We start from the raw sequence: 13,558 nt of genomic DNA on the forward strand, positions 1-13,558 counted from the left end.
AACCCTCACCCCCTGACGGAATAACCAGCACTAGTGCCATGACAAGCCTTTGCTTCAGCTCTTGAAAACTTTGTTCACAACTGTCATCCCATTCAAATCTGGTATTCTTTCTTGTCAGACGTATTAGAGGTCTTGATAACGCTGAGAATCTCTTAACAAAATGACAGTAATAACCAGCCAGCCCTAAGAAACTCTTGATCCCCTGGACGTTCTTTGGTCTAGCCCAATTCACTATCGCATCAATTTTACTAGGATCCACAGAAATTCCATCCCCTGAAATAACGTGTCCTAAAAACACAACCTTCTCAAGCCAGAATTCACATTTGCTGAACTTGACATACAACTCATTTTCCTTGAGCATCTGCAAAATCTGCCTCAAATGCATCTCATGCTCCTCATAACTTCTTGAATAGACCAGTACATCATTAATAAAAATAATAACAAACTGGTCTAAATATTGGTGGAAGATCCTATTCATCAAATCCATGAATATTGTAGGAGCATTCGTTAGACCAAACGACATAACGAGGAATTTATAATGCCCATATTTGGTCTTTAAAGTTGAAGTCGAGACGTCTTCTGCTCTTACTTTCACCTGATGGTAGTTTGATCTGAGGTCAATCTTAGAATACACTCGGGTTCCCTAGATGTAGAGACTCGGATAATTTCCATGATTTAATAATAGGAGGAGGAGAGAAAAGGAGAAAAATTAAATAAAGTGTCGTCGATGAACACAGGGGATTCGTCGACGAGCACACATGAGGGTCTCGTCGACGGGGGCGTGTCTCGTCAATAAGAAGATACTGAGAGACTATTTTTCAGTTTTGAATTTCGTCGACGAGGAGTAGGCATTCGTCGATGAACTTCCTTCTTGACCTCGTCGACGAAGGCCAATGTATAAATAGCCTAAATTTTGATTTTTTCAACTGAAATTCTTGCACAAATCACTCTCTCTCTCCTCATTTCGTCCCCTCCCCTTTCTCTCTAAGTTTTCGACCCGGATTCTCACCAGTTCTATGATCCGAGGCCACCACGTCGTTCTTGGGAAAGTTCTCTTCAGGTCTGCTGGAGTGGATCGTTGGTGAGGCTGACTTGAATTCCATCCCAATTTTAGGGCAAAGCATTTTATTTAGTATTTGCCTTTCCCATAGTTATAACAAATATAGTACATGGAGAAATACTGATGTTTTGTTCTTAGAGATGTTGTTTCCAGGGTGTTGAGTGGGGAACCTTGCGGGTGTGGGACCAGATATAGGAAAAAGGATTTTTTATAAACTAAGTAAGGGAAATATGCTATGCTAGGAAATTTTAGCAAAGATATTAGAAATTTTATGTATATTTATATTTATACCAGTTTATTATCGAGTTTTACAGATTATGAGTTTTAATAATTGTGTGGCCTGAGTGGATGTTTACCTGATATTGAATTTATATAGTTTTTCCTAGCATATCATGATTTACAGTATATACAGATATAGACAGATATTTACGAGACAGATATTTATCAAACAAGTATCACAGTTTTTATTCAAATCATTATATCACAGTAATTACAGAATACCATGTTTCCTAAAACCATAACACTCAAATTTATAGATTATACAAACAGATATACAATTATTATAGTCAGATACTATAGATATGTGATACAGATATCACAGTATATACAGTTCAGATTTACAGTGTTATGGTTATCTTGGAAATATGATGAAAATAGTAGAAAAATTATAGTAATATATATATATATATATATATATATATATATTATATCAGATCCCTAATGAAATATTACAGACAGATATAGATAACAGAGCATGGTACCGTTGCTATTTACAGATCAAAGTGTAATCACATATCTCAGATAGTATGTGGGTACCGTCAACCGCGCTCAAAGAGCTTGCAGACTCCCCAGAACTCTAGGTTGAGGGGGCCCGATTTGACGAGGTAGTTTTTCCAGTTCTGTGCTTAGGAGTGGATGCAATTTGGCTGGACTGAGGAAGGGTAGAGTTTAGTGACTTGCCAACCAAAGTTAAGTCCCGCCTACGGGCCGCACAACCCTGTCATAAGGGGTTAAATCATGACATACAAATTTTCAGGGAAAAACACAATTATGTATATGTACATAGATTTACAGTGTTTGATAAATATAGTATGATATTAGAAGTATGAAAAGTAGAAAATCAGATGATACAGTTATATTTTAAAGTACGATGAATGTATGATATACTTTGTATAGATTTACCATTTTATACAATTTCAGATGTTATTATAATAGTCATGCAACTTGGTCATCACACACTAGTAATAGCATATTTCCACTTACTGAGTGTCGTCTCATCTCCATTACTTTAACATCTTTTAGGTAAGCTAGCTAGGCGAGCAGATCAGTTTCGCAGATAGAGTGACCTCTTGATTGCCCTGTCTATATGATAAGTGTGTATAGAGCGTTGTGTTTGGTATAGATGATATTGGTGAGGGATGTAAAAATGTAACTATGGTTTGAAAAAACTGAATTCTGGTATTGTATGTATATATATGGTTGTATGACTTATGTTTTTCGCTACATAGGTGTGTCTATTATGTATGGGAATACCTCAGTGCCCATTTGAGGCCTGAGATGCTATAACAGGGATATCAGAGTAGTTTAAGTGTTTTTATTTAAGAAAAAAATGGTATAATTTTTGGGTCGTCACAGTTTTGGTATCAGAGCTTAGGTTGTTAGGTTTTGTAGACTTTAGAGTACAACGAAAAACAATACCAGAATTTAGGAATGAAATCTTAAGAAGAGTTGAACATGGTATTGGTGAAGTTAATATTAGGAAATTAGGAAGAGAATATAGGGTTTTGTTCTGTGGTTTGGAGGTAGAATTTTGGAGTGGTTTCTATGATTTTCTTGGGGTGACGATTCCAGGAAAACCATAGTAAACTATTGATGATTTCTATTTTCATACGGTAGGACTCGACCTTAAATTAGTAATGAGAGGTTAGGGGTATTTTAGTATAGTATTGTAGGATTCAGATATTTAAAATAATTTGGTAATATTGCAGGATGGATCCAGGAGGCAGTAGCGCTCACGCTAGTGGGGATGATAGAGCTGGGCCTTCTGGTGTAGGAGGTGGGGATTTAGATGCTGTGCTACGCAGTGTTGCTCAGCAAGTTATGGTTGAAATTGCTCGGAGCTCCAGGGGGGAGGTCCATCTCCAGCTCAGGGGTGTACGATAGAGAAATTTATGAAGATGAATCCACGAGCATTTTCAAAAGCGGTTGATCTTGCAGTTGCATAGAATTGGGTACAAGAGATAGAGAAGATTTTGACGATACTTCACTACACAAATGAGCAGAGGGTCCTTTATGCTACGTACAAGCTGATAGGGGAGGTCGAGAGATGGTGGACGACCACTAGATTATTGGAGGAGCAGAGAGTATTCCAGTGTTGATGACCTGAGCTCGATTTAGGGACATATTATTTGATAGATACTATCCTGCCTCGGTCAGGGAGGCTAGGGTACAGGAGTTCCGAGCTTGTCCTAGGGTTCGATGACAGTCCAATAGTACGCGGCAAAATTTATCGAATTATCGCGTTTCTCCCCTTATATTGTTCTAGATGAAGTTAAGAAGACCAGAATGTTCGAGAGGAACTTGAAGCAGGATATTTATAGACAGGTGGCGGTGTTGAGGATACAAGACTTCTCAGAGTTGGTTGACAAGGCCATAATAGTAGAAGAGAGTTTGCCATGAGAGACTGAGATATAGAGCTAGAAGAAGAGGACCGCACCCTTGAGTTTTTAGGTGGGGTCCAGCCGAGGCCCTTGGAGAGGAGGTAGATCTGGTGGGGGTCAGAGGAAGATGGTAGAGCACAGTAGATTTCAGGGTGGATAGCCTCACACCACTTGCTTTATGTGTGGACGGAGACATCCAGGTGAGTGCCGGCTGGGGGAGAATGTTTGCTACCGCTGTGGGAGACCTGGTCATATGGCTCGTACATGTTAGATGCCATCGAATTGTGCACTAGCTCCCAAATTAGTTCGGGTTGGTTACTAGGCGCCCCGTGGAGGTCAGCAAAGGAACACTGCACCAGCGAGGGTCTATGCGTTGACGCTGGATGACGTCGAGACGGCTACAGACGTAGTCACAAGTACCCTTATTACTTTACCATATAAAGTTATTATTTTTTTTGACACGGGTGCCACCCATTCCTTTATATTAGCGGGGTATGTTAGAGTAACTTGGGTAGAAACACAGCTATTTGATGTAAAGTTGTCTGTGGGTACGTCGACGGGATCTATGGTAAGATGTAGGAAGGTGCTTCGAAACTTTCTAGTAAGCATTCAAGACAAAGTACTACCAACTGATCTCGTGGTCCTAGATATACAGGGGTTTGATGTAATACTGGGTATGGATTGGCTAGCAATTAATCACGCCAATATAGATTGCCATAAAAAAGAAGTAATTTTCAGACCCCCCGGGTGAGCAAGAATATAAATTTGTGGGTTCACGTGTGTGTGCCTCACCACAGCTTGTGTCAGCTATTCAGGTGAGGAGGCTGTTACAGGGTGGTTGTTAGGGATATGTTGCATATATAAAGGAATCTCCAAAAGAAGAACTAAAACAAGCTGATATATTAGTAGTGCGTGAATTTTCATATGTTTTTCCAGATGAATTGTCTGGCTTACCACCTGACCGAGAGATTGAATTTACTGTAGAACTGTTGTCAGGGTCAGCACTGGTATCTAAAGCACCATATCGTATGACTTCGGTTGAACTTAAAGAATTGAAAGACCAGTTATAGGAATTACTGGATAAAGGATTTATCAAGCCTAGTGTGTCGCCATGGGGAGCACCAGTTCTATTCATGAAGAAGAAAGACGGGACCATGAGCTTGTGTATCGATTACATAGGGAGATAAACAAATTGACAGTCAAGAATAAATATTCTCTCCCTAGGATTGATGATTTGTTTGATCAACTCCAGGGGACCTAGGTTTATTCTAAAATTGACCTGTGGTCGGGTTATCACTAGGTGAAAGTTAGGGCAGAAGACATTTTGAAAACAACATTTCGAACGAGATATAAGCATTATGAGTTCCTAGTAATGCCATTTGAGTTGACTAATGCACCAGCAGTATTTATGGATTTAATGAACCAGGTGTTCCATCAGTATTTGGATCAGTTTTTGGTTGTATTCATTGATGATATATTGGTCTACTCGAGAAGTTTTGAGGAGCATAAGCATCATTTGAGGCTGGTGTTGCAGATATTGGGAGAAACAAAATTGTACGCAAAATTCAAGAAATGTGAGTTTTGGTTAAGGCATGTTTCTTTTCTCGGCTATGTGATCTCTAAGGCAGGTGTATCAGTTGATCCAAGTGAAATAGAGAGAGTGGTGAGTTGGGAAAGGCTAGGAAATGTCCAGGAGGTTAGGAGTTTTCTAGGGTTGGCAGGCTACTATCGACGCTTTGTAAATGGTTTCTCCAGCTTATCGGGTCTATTAACATGACTTACGAGAAAAAATGTGAAGTTTGATTGGACCGATGATTGTGAGCAGAGTTTTTAGGAGTTAAAGCGGCGGTTGATTTCAACTCCGGTAGTAGCTATTCCATTAGTGGAGGACGGGTTTGTGATATACAGTGATGCATCTTTGAAGGGTCTTGGATGTGTGTTGATGTAACACGACAGAGTTATTGGATATGCTTGTAGATAGTTTAAAGAATATGAGAAAAATTGTCCTATATATGATTTGGAGTTAGTTGCAGTGGTGTACACTTTCAAGATCTGGAGGCATTATCTATATGGTGGGAAATGCGAAATCTTCACGGATCACAAAAGTTTAAAATATTTATTTACCCATAAAGAGCTAAATATGAGGCAAAGAAGGTGGCTAAAGTGTGCAACCCGAATAATAATGATATTTAAATAATAGAGAGGAAGGGAAATGGAAACAGAAACAAAAGGAGGCAGCAGAGCATTCGTTGACGACATTGCATTTTGGGAGAAATAACCAAGAAAATTAGTCAGACCCTCGTCGACGAACATAAGGGATTCGTTGACGAGGATGTAAGAAGGTCTCGTCGAAGAAGCCAAGTTTCGTCGACGAGAAGATACCGAGAGAGAATTTTTGGAAGTCTGAAATTTATCGACGAAGGTACAGGTTCGTTGATGAACTTTCTACAGGACTCGTCGACGAGGTGACGTGTCTCGTCGATGAATCCGGTCCTATAAATAGTAAAACTCAGATTTTTAACGCAGAAACTTAGAAAAAAATCACTCCCTCTCTCTCCCTACAGTTTCTCTCTCCTGTCTCTTCGATTTCGGCTCCTTCGTTCGCCGGATTGACGATCTAAGGCCACCACGACGCTCCTTGGGAAGTTTTCTCCAAATCTGTCGGAGCGGATTGTTGGTGGAAGCAAGTTGGAATTCATCCTTGAGTTGAGGTAAGACTTTTTATTCGAAATTTGGTTTGTCCATAGTTGAAGGAAATGATATTCACATGAAAATACTGAATTTTAGTACTGAAAGTTTTCATTTTCAGGGTATTAATCAGGAAATCCTACGGGTGTGAGTCCAGGAATACATAGGGGAACTAAAGCAGTTATTTTTCCACATGTATTATTATTATTATTATTATTATTATTATTATTATTATTAGCAAAGTAATTTTCAGAGAATATATATTATATTTGAATATTATAGAGAAAATATATGTTATTGGGAAAATTCTGTTGTTTTACATAAAATGTGATTTTAGAATGATATGTACGAAATTACTCAGCTTTGTGTGGCATGAATGTTATTTTTCATGAAAAATATTATGATGTGACAAATTTTATGAAATAAGCAAGTTTTCAGGGATTATGAAAATACAGTACATTATGGTTTTGAAATGCATAATAATTGATTTATTTATTCAGAATGATATGTATGAGATATTCAGCGCAAGGCCGTGATTGATAGCAGGCGCAAGGCCGTGTTTTACGTATGATTTCGGTGCGAGGCCATATATTTATGAAATGTTTTGCGCGAGGCCGTATTTATGAAATTATGAAAAATGCTATAATATCATGTATTATATGTTATCAGAACCCGGATGTTAGTTTAGTTCAGTTTCAGGAGCTCGGTACTGTAGCTGTATAGATCAAATATCTATGTTTAGACTTGTGCTAACCACCCCATGAGGGGGGGGGGGTGAGAGATGGATAGTCGATGTGGTGTTCAGTGTAGAGTTGTAGATGTCCACCTGGCAGTGCGGACGAGGGTGTGGCGGGCCCATCATACTTATAGACGTTTTTGAATCGGCAGTGGTCGGCTAGCTATTGTCGGGTCCAGCCTTCAGGCTGCACAACCCGTCATGGGGGATAATACATGATATCAACTAGCTATTCATTCTGTGTATATTTTCAGTATTATCATCTATAACAAACGTCTTATGAATGATATGATTTATTAGCAAATATGAAAGTATATGATTATTTAGTATGTTATGATGAATGTTTACAGATATATGAAATGTACTGTACATGTATAATTGTATTAAATATTCATATTACCATACAACTGTATTTAGTTTATTTTTCCTTACTGAAAAGTGTCTCACCCTTGAATTTAATTAATTTTTTAGGAGACCCTGAGAGATCGACGGGTTGTGACCGCCATTGAGTTTGTTGAGTTACCCTACTAGGAGGGTAAGATTTTGTTCTAGGATCAGGATTGTTTTGTTGTAAGATCCTAGTTGTATTTGGAATGTTATGGGAGATTGAAAATATATGTATGCTATTTTGGTGTAAATAGACTCTGGTATTATGTTTTATGGTTGGATGAATGTAATTTTATACTTACTGTTGCTTAGGTTTCCGCTGTTTATGACTGGTCTATCCCCAATGCCCAGGGGGTGGGTTGATCATATATTTAAATATGCTTATTATTTGATAAGTTAAGCAGGTCGTTACAGTTTGGTATCAGAGCCAAGTTTACTGAGTTCTGTAGACTCTAGAGTGCAGCAGTAATAATACCAGAGTATAGGATAAGGAGATTTGAGGTCTGGTTTTGTAGTCTAGATGCAAGACTTCCGTGGTGGTTTGTGTGATTTTCCTGGGATGATGATTTCAGGAAAGTCATGGTAAACTATCGTTAGGTTGGGTATCTAGGTTGCAGGATTGAGCCTTGAATTAAGACCAGAAGAGGTGAATTAATTAGGAGAATATATTATAGGAGTTCGATGATATGTATAGTGAAGGGGTTCTGAGTTAAGTTACTTGTTTTTCATGATGGACCCTGGTGGAAGTAGTGCCCACGCTAGTGGGAGTGAGGGTGCTGGACCCTTAGGCGCTGTGGGTAGTGACTCGGATGCTGTCTTACGCAGCGTGGCACAGCAGGTTATAGCAGAAATTGCCAGAAGTTCGAGGGAACAAGGTGGTTTGTCGGCAGGTCACGGTAGCTCGATAAAGAAATTCATAAAGATGAATTCTCAGGCTTTCTCAGGAGGGACAGATCTTGTAGTCGCTAAAAACTGGGTGTAGGAGATAGAGAAATTATTTGCGGTGCTGCAGTGTTCTGAGGAGCAGAGGGTGCTGTTTGCTACCTACCGACTGACTAGAGAGGCCAAGAGATGGTGGTCGGCGGTGAAACTTTTAGAGCAGCAGAGGATGGTACTTGTGGAGATGACATGGGAGCGGTTTAAGGAGACATTCTTCGACAGGTATTTTCCAGCCTCGTCCAGGGAAGCGAAGATTGAGAAGTTCCTAAATCTGAAGCAGGGACAGCAAACCGTACAACAGTACGCGGTAAGGTTTATCGAGTTATCCCGCTTCGCCCCGTATATTATACCAGATGAAACAAAGAAGGTACGACTGTTTGAGAGAGGTTTGAGGAGAGAAATCTATAAGCAAGTGTCGATTCTCAAGCTACAAGATTTTGCTGAGCTAGTGGATAGAGCCACTATAGTAGAGATTGGGGAGCGATTGGAGGCTGAGGAGCAGAGGTAGAAGAAGAGGTCTGCACCTTCCGGTTCCCAGTATAGAGTCAGCCATGGTTCGTGGAAGAGAGGTGGCTATTACAGAGATAGGAGACAAGAGACTGGGAATCGCAGTTTCTAGGGTACACAACTATCTCCAGCTTGCTCGACTTGTGGGAAGAGGCAACTGGGTGAGTTCCATGCTGAGCGAGGCGTCTGGTATCGTTGTGGGGAGTCGGGGCATATGATGAGGGATTGTTGGACTCAAATTGGTGTAGCTCCTGCTCTTGCTCTTAAACCTGTTCGAGGAGGCTACCAGGTGCCACGTGGAGGCCAGCAGAGGAATATGGCCCTAGCCAGGGTTTTCGCTTTGATGTCGGGCGATGCTGAGGCGACCGGCGACGTGGTGACAGGTACAGTTAATATGTTTTCATTTAAAGTTATTGCACTTTTTGATTCTAGTGCCACACACTCGTTTGTATCCTCGGGATGTGTTAAATTGTGAGGGGTTGAAACACAATCACTAGATGTCGAGTTATTAGTGGCTACACCGACTAGGTCTGCAGTGAGATGTAGTAGGATGCTTTATGGTTGTCCAGTTGATGTTTAGAGGAGAATTTTATCTGCTGATTTGGTGGTACTGTATATGCACGGGTTTGACATCATCTTCGGCATGGATTGGCTAGCAGCTAATTCTGCTATTATAGACTATTGTGCAAAAGAAGTGTTATTCAAACCTTTAGGGAAACCAGAATTTAGATTTACAGGATCACGAGTGCAATCGTTACCTCAGATGGTCTCAGCTATTTAGGAGAGGAGGCTACCCTAGAGTGGCTGTCAGGGATTTGTGGCTTTTGTGAAGGAAATGTTAGAAAATGAATTGAATCTTATCAATACGCCTATGGTGAAAGAATTTACAGATGTGTTCCTATATGAATTACTAGGTTTGCCACCTGATCGTGAGGTAGATTTTCCTATTGATCTACTTCTAAGTACAGCGCCGATTTCTAAAGCACTGTACCGAATGGCGCCAACAGAGTTGGCAGAACTAAAAGATCAGTTGCAGGATTTGCTTGATAAGGGCTTCATACGACCTAGTGTATCTCCGTGGGGAGCTCCAATGCTGTTCGTGAAAAAGAATGACAAGTTTATGAGGATGTGTATAGATTATAGGGAGATTAATAAAGTGACTATCAAGAACAAGTATCCTTTACCCCGTATAGATGACCTGTTTGACCAGCTCTAGGGTACATGAGTATATTCTAAGATCGACCTCAGATCAGGTTACCATCAAGTAAAGGTGAGGGTAGAAGATGTATTAAAGACGACTTTTAGGACCAGGTATGGGCATTACAAGTTTCTTGTTATGCCATTTGGTCTGATGAATGCTCCTGCGATATTTATGGACTTGATGAATTGGATCTTCCATTCATTTTTATTGATGACGTACTGGTCTACTCGAGGATTTTTGAGGAGCACGAGATACATTTGAGGCAGGTTTTGCAGATGCTCAGGGAAAAGAAGCTGTATGCAAAATTCAGTAAATGTGACTTTTGGCTCGAGAAAGTTGTGTTTTTGGGGCACGTTATCTTAGGAGATGGAATTTATATGGATCCTAGTAAGATTGAGGCGGTAGTGAATTGGACTAGACCAAGGAACGTACAGGAGATCAGAAGTTTCGTGGGGTTAGCCGGATATTACCGTCGTTTTATCAAGGGATTCTCAGCTTTATCAGGGCCTCTGACACGATTGACTAGGAAGAATGCCAGATTTAAATGAGACGACAGTTGCAAGCAGAGTTTTCAGGAATTGAATCAAAGGCTAGTCACAGCTCTAGTACTGATAATCCCATTTGAGGGTGAGGGGTATACTATCCACAGTGATGCATCCTTAAGGGGACTTGGCTGTGTATTGATGCAACATGGCAGGGTAGCGGCGTATGCGTCTAGATAGTTGAAAGAATATGAAAAGTACTACCCTACCCATAATCTTGAATTGGCTGCAGTGGTACACACATTGAAAATTTGGGGGCATTACCTATACGGCGAGCAGTGTGAGATTTTCTCCGACCACAAGAGCTTAAAGTATTTATTCACCCAAAAGGAATTGAATATGACACAAAGGAGATGGTTGGAGCTTATTAAGGATTTTGATTGCACTATCAGTTACCATCCAAGGAAAGTAAATGTGGTAGCTGATGCACTGAGTAGGAAGTCTAGGGAATCAGCATTGATGACTATGGAGATCCAGCATCTGATCATGATGGATCTAGAGAGACTCGGTATTGAATTGATAGAGAGTAATACTCCAGTATGTATCGCCAGCCTAGTGGTACAGCCTACTCAGCAGGAGAAAATTAAAGCTGCCCAGAAAGAAGACACAGAATTAGTAGAGGTGATGGACAAGGTGCAAAGTGGTCAGGGGGAGGAATTCTGCATTTCAGATGATGGAGCTTTACGGTTCCATTCTAGATTATGTGTTCCTATTGATACTAACATTAGGAGGATTATTTTGGAGGAGGCTCATAGATCTTTGTATACGGTTCATCACGGTAGTACGAAAATGTGTAGAGATCTGCGAGAGTTTTACTGGTGGAGTGGTATGAAGAAAGAGATTGCCCAGTGCTTGACGTGCCAGAAGGTTAAAGCTGAGCACCAAAGGCTAGCGGGTCAGTTGCAACCATTATTTATTCTAGAGTGGAAGTGGAATTATATATCCATGGACTTCTTGTTAGGGCTGTCGTCGACATCGCATGGCCAGAATGCGATTTAGGTGATAGTAGATCAGTTAACTAAGACTGCCCATTTCCTTCCTATCAAGATCAGCTATCCCCTCAGCCGATCAGAAGAGATTTACGTCCAGGAGATAGTTCATTCTCATGGGATGCCAGTATCCATAGTGTCAGATCGAGACCCGCATTTCACGTCATAGTTCTAAAGAAGCTTGTAGGAAGCTTTAGGGTCTCAGCTATCGTTTAGCACGACATTCCATCCTCAGTCAGACGGGCAGACTAAGAGGACGATACAGATACTAGAAGATATACTCCGAGCATGTGTTTTAGATTATGGGGGTAGTTGGACTTAGTTCATGCTGCTGGTAGAGTTCGCATATAATAACAGTTACCAGTCCAGTATTGGCATGACACCGTTTGAGGCACTGTACGGTAGGAGATGTCGATCTCCTTTGTATTGGGACGATATGGATGAGCGGCGAGTTATGGGGCCAGATCTGGTACAACAGGCGTATGATAAGGTTAGGCTTATCAGGCATAGAATCAGTGCAGTTCAGAGCCGACAGAAGAGTTATGCCGACAATCGCCACAGGAATTTGGAGTTCGATGTGGGTGATCACGTATTTTTGAAGATGGCTCCATTAAAAGGAGTTATGAGGTTTGCTAGGAAGGGTAAACTTAGCCCTATGTTTATCGGTCCATTTGAGAGTTTAGAGAAAGTGGGGCTGGTGGCCTACAGGCTAGCTTTGCCTCCTACACTATCTAGGATGAACGATGTATTCCATGTATCTATGTTGAGGAAATACGTCCCAGATCCTTCTCATATTATCATTTATGGTGAGTTAGAACTCAGTGATTTGTTAGTCTATGAGGAGGTACCAGTGCAGATTCTGGACAGAAAAGAATAGGAATTACGTAATAAAAAAATTCCTTTGGTAAAAGTTCTATGGAGGAATCAGGCAATAGAAGAGGCTTCTTGGGAGCTCGAGGAGTAGATCAGACAAAAATACCCGCAACTATTCTAGGAAGTTCAGATATGATTAGGAAATGTAAATAAATATGTAATGTTTCTTTTGCAGGTACATGTAATGCTCTAGTTAGTAAGTGGTATTTTAGTTTTGGGGGAATTTTCTTTTGGTATATGTAATCTCCTAGGACTTGAAATGTAACCACGGTATTCCTCTACCATAAGTGAGGGTAAGTAATAAAATAAGTTGACCATTTGGTCTTGAAATTATGATAGCTTCTCAAGTGGGGGGTGAATTGGATTTTTAAAATATTTTAATTTTAATACTTTGTTTTTTTAACAATCACAAAAAGTAAATACAAAATCAATTCAATCACAACCAATCAACAAGATAATCAAAATCTTGATCTTTGGATCAATAGCCTTGTAATAAATTGTAAAACATGCTGAATTTATGTAAGCCCTGTGTTTATTCCAAACTCACAATTCTTCTTAGTGTTTAGTTTTTAAACAAACTTTCAGATTAATAAGTTTAGGATGATCAACCAACGCAATCACTTTTGGTTTCCGCAATCAATGTTGATCAAGCCAAAACAAATTATCCTCTGGTTTATTTAACAACCATACACTCAGAATTAACAATTTAAAAAGAGACACAAGGTTTTACGAGGTTCGGCTTATACCTAATCTATGTCCTCGCCTTTGGCAAACCACCAAAGTATTCACTAGTTCAGTTCCGTTGACGGGTGGAACAATACCGACAATCACTCCTTCCTTTAGGCTAGAGCCTGCCTCTCCAAATGAAATTCCCTCGTTTGGTCCAACGATTCTACAGCCTTGAATCGTCTATAAACAAGAATCAAGATAAAGAAGAGTTTGTGTACAAGAAAATACTCTCACAGTAGAGTAGGTT

The sequence above is a fragment of the Malania oleifera genome, chromosome 1 (genome assembly GCF_029873635.1).
Source record: "Malania oleifera isolate guangnan ecotype guangnan chromosome 1, ASM2987363v1, whole genome shotgun sequence".
In the NCBI taxonomy this organism is placed as follows: Eukaryota; Viridiplantae; Streptophyta; class Magnoliopsida; order Santalales; family Ximeniaceae; genus Malania; species Malania oleifera.